General features: G+C 40.4%; 1 long non-coding RNA gene across 1 annotated transcript; it reads left to right on the plus strand.

The window, feature by feature from the left end:
* The first annotated feature begins 2,488 nt into the window (after window positions 1-2,488).
* Window positions 2,489-2,734, plus strand: LOC139024663 (uncharacterized). Its single transcript, XR_011475990.1, has 2 exons — window positions 2,489-2,540; window positions 2,580-2,734. It is a non-coding gene; the product is annotated as an uncharacterized lncRNA (long non-coding RNA).
* Window positions 2,735-4,155: the final 1,421 nt, after the last annotated feature.

The following is a 4,155-nucleotide window of genomic DNA, read 5'->3' on the forward strand; positions in this document are numbered from 1 at the left end:
ATAGGATCACTTTTTCAGTTGGACACAACTATAGCAGAAACTGAAATTCTCACCCTTCAAAGTGACATTCAGCTGAAATCCAGGGCAACCACTGAGACTGARGAAGAGTTCTGGGAGCTGCTGCTAGAGGACAAGTATCCCAACATAAGAAGATGTGCTCTCAACATATCAGCCCTTTGTGGATCAACCTGCCTCTGTGAGTCTGTATTTTCTCACATGAAGATAAAGTCCAAGTACAGATGTACTGATGACCACCTTGTGGCCTGCATGAGACCTGCAACAAGCTGCTACAGCCCTGACTATGAAAAACTACTTGCCCTCACCCAATGCCAAAAGTCACACTAAGGTAGGAAATGAAATTAGTTTAACTTATTTGTGGAAAACATGTTATTGGTCCACATTATATTTGGGTATCAAGTAGGTATCATAGCGGTAGGTCCATACTCAGTAGTGTGTTGCGACTATTAGGACAGCAAATAGCTACTTTCCTTACTGAGGAGTTGGCAACACTGTCTCTAGGAACCTTTACTTTTTAGAGTGTGTATGCACACACACATGCAATATGAACGACAGGCAAATCATATTTACCGGAATTGAGCTAAAGATCAAATCTGGGATAATTTCTGTTCCTTAATGATATTAGCAGTTCACTCAATCTTAAACCTGATTAACGTTCAACTGTCTTAACCTTCACGAACTACAATTCCTGTGTTCTAACTCTGTCGCGTTAGCAACAAAATCGACATGCGTGCAACCATGGGGCAAAACAGATGAGGTTGGTTTAGATTATTGACAACAATTAATCAATATTTCGTCTCCAATGTTTATTGAAAACAAATACATTTTCACAACCACTTGTCTCAAATACATCGTTACAGTTGTTGGTTAGCTAGCTAGAGAATTTGTCATAGTTGCATTTACATTAAATCAGTCAAAACACCTCAAAACAAGACATGATATCAATAACATGCTGAAATGAGCCATTTACGATTACCAACATGGCAGTTTCTCAGACCAGGGCTCATGATGGGAGAATTCATTGCAGTAGCCAGTTTGTTTTACATCGTCACAGCCTCTGGGATGAGACAAAATCATTCGGGGCTAAATGGGGAGGAGCACGGAGCAGAACAGTGTCAAGAACAGGTAAGAGGCAATCGGCATCATCGGAAGCCGAAGAGTTGAGCTTTAAAAGTGTGCTAAGGCTCTACCACTAAGGACTGCAGGTTTAACCTGCAGTACCTAGTGACTGTCAACAGGGCCCCAACTAGGAACTGCAGGCAGAAGTTATTTTTACACGGGTCAGAACCATCCCAGATATCTGGAATACATTGCAGACTATCAGCTGGTTATAGCTGCTATCAACAACAGAAGTTTTTAAGCTGTGCGCACCGCTGGTCCGCAATCTACAATGAATTGTTTTTGGAATACAGTGTTTATCGCTTTTTATGTGTTTTTCTACGTTGCGCAATCCTCCGTGCTTCCTACAATTACAGTCATTTTGAATGAGACTGTCACACTGCCCTTCTCTGGATCATGTGATGGTTTTATCGAATGGAAGCATCGCCATGAGAGTAAATCTGGTGTTACACACACCATGGTCGCTACACTGCTGCACCAAGGAGATTTCACTCCCGGACTGGGCTTTGAGAACAGGGTTAAACTCGGGGATGGAGACCTCTATTTCAACATCTCCTCTGTTGTATTTAATGACAACGGGTGGTTTGAGTGTCACTGCGGTAAGACTCAAGAAGATGTACAATTTGTAGTTTTAGTCCCCATTGTTGTAGGTAAACCTGCTTACATTGGATCTAATTTTCAACTCAACTTCTATGGATTAACAGAAAAAACAAACTCCTGACAGTGAGTACACGTCTGTTGCAGAAAGAATGACAGACTGTGCTGAATGTCACGGCAGGAATATAACTTATGGTCCTCGGTTGAGAACTGGGATTCTTGGTCCAACGATGCTTACAGACAGACACATTTCCCTCCTCACTGACCTACACCTTTCTGATCAGGGGACATACCGTGTCTTCGGCCCTGACCACCAGAGAGGAATCCAGGACTGTCACTCTCAATTCACTCCCAAGAGAAGCACTGCGACGACACAGGAAGGCCAACATGGTGGTGGTGGTGGTGTTTTTGTTTTGGTGACATCCTAGTTGCTGTATTTTCTATTTTCTTGGAGGTAGATTGAAAGAAACAAGCTGATTGGTTTAAAGAGGAATGTTCAAGATCTCAAATCAGTCCCTGTCCAGAAGGGGAACAGAGGAGGCATCTCTCTGTCACATAAGTGAAAGTGAATCAGAGACAGAAAAGACAGGATTGGGACAAGGACATGTTGTTCCCCTATGCACCTGCCTGTATCATCAGAGCCCTATCAGAGACCTCCCTCTTACCCAGGCCTTGTTACCAAGGTACTGATGGACCTCCCTCTACCCAGGCCTTGTTACCAATGGTACTGATGGACCTCCCTCTACCCCAGGCCGTTACCAATGGTACTGATGGACCTCCCTCTACCCCAGGCCTTGTTACCAATGGTACTGATGGACTCCCTCTACCCAGGCCTTGTTACCAAGGTACTGATGGACCTCCCTCTACCCCAGGCCTTGTTACCAATGGTACTGATGGACCTCCCTCTACCCCAGGCCTTGTTACCAAGGTACTGATGGACTTCCCCTTACCGCAGGCCTTGTTACCAATGGTACTGATGGACCTCCCTCTACCCCAGGCCTTGTTACCAAGACTACTGATGGACCTCCCTCTACCCCAGGCCTTGTTACCAAGGCTACTGATGGACCTCCCTCTGCCTATTTGAGGAGTGTTTCCTGTCTCCAATTTGTTTAATAAAATGTTGAACTTAAACATTTTGGTAGTTCAGAATGTATTTTGTACATGATCAATTCATTTTCCACATCAAATGATGGATACATACTTTAAATGTTATTCTACAAGATACAGACACAAAACAACTGAATCAATCGTTAAACTATATGGTTTACAATATCTGATGATGGATGCTACGATTGACATAGCAAAAAAACATTACATAATTATAGAAATAACTATTCATAAATGTTAAATGTAACTAAGCTGCATGATATAAACTACACAGAGGAAATGTTAAATAAAATACAGCAAACATTTATCTTTAGTTCAAAGACACATTATAAAAAGGTGCTACTCTGTAGTTCATATTGTACTTGACTTGGTGATGGAAGAGGGAAACATGACATCCCTTTCACATACATTACATTCCCAGGATAACTCTACACTAGCCTGATCCCAGAACAGTTTGTGCTCTCATTATGAAGCCATGACAGTTCCATTAAGGAGTTGGTAAGAGATCAGAAACAGACTGACACCCAGGATAACTCTACACACTGTTAGATTTTTGTTCCATGTAAGATTCCACACAACAGTTATAGCCTGATTTGCATTATTAGGGAAATTTGCAACTAGTGTGGGAGAAACAGACTTGAGTTGAAATGGTAAGAATGGAAATAAAACAAAAATATTGACTTTGCAAGAGGATTTGACCCTGTAGGGTAAATCAATTAACAAATGGGTCCTTTTCAAAACAATAAACAGAAAGAGAACAAAATACAAGTAAATAATTAMACAAAAATAACTATAACAATCTACAGCTTGTTACTCCACACAACACAGAAAAATACATATTGTGACAACATTAGGAAAAAGGTCCATAATGCAACAGTTTCTTCATATAGAGCTGAATACTGTCAAAACTAAATTAGACATGAAAAGTTATGAAACTGCATGTAAGAAATGTACAGTACCAGTCAAAAGGTTGGACACACCTACTCATTCCACGTAAAAAAATAAAAAAATGTATTACTATCTTCTATATTGTAGAATATTAGTGAAGACAAACTATGAAATAACACATATGGAATCATGTAGTAACCGAAAAAGTGTTAAACAAATCAAAATATATTTTATATCTGAGATTATTCAAAGTAGCCACCCTTTGCCTTGACAGCTTTTCACAATCTTGAATAAAAAAAAAATATATAAACTCTTGAATAAAAAGGTGTTTCCAAACTTTTGACTGGTACTGAATATTTTCTTGTTTTGACGGTTATGCTTTAAAAGCTGTCAGTATTCCACAAAGAACAAGATGGTCACTGGTCG

The sequence above is a fragment of the Salvelinus sp. IW2-2015 genome, unplaced genomic scaffold, assembly GCF_002910315.2.
Source record: "Salvelinus sp. IW2-2015 unplaced genomic scaffold, ASM291031v2 Un_scaffold1756, whole genome shotgun sequence".
In the NCBI taxonomy this organism is placed as follows: Eukaryota; Metazoa; Chordata; class Actinopteri; order Salmoniformes; family Salmonidae; genus Salvelinus; species Salvelinus sp. IW2-2015.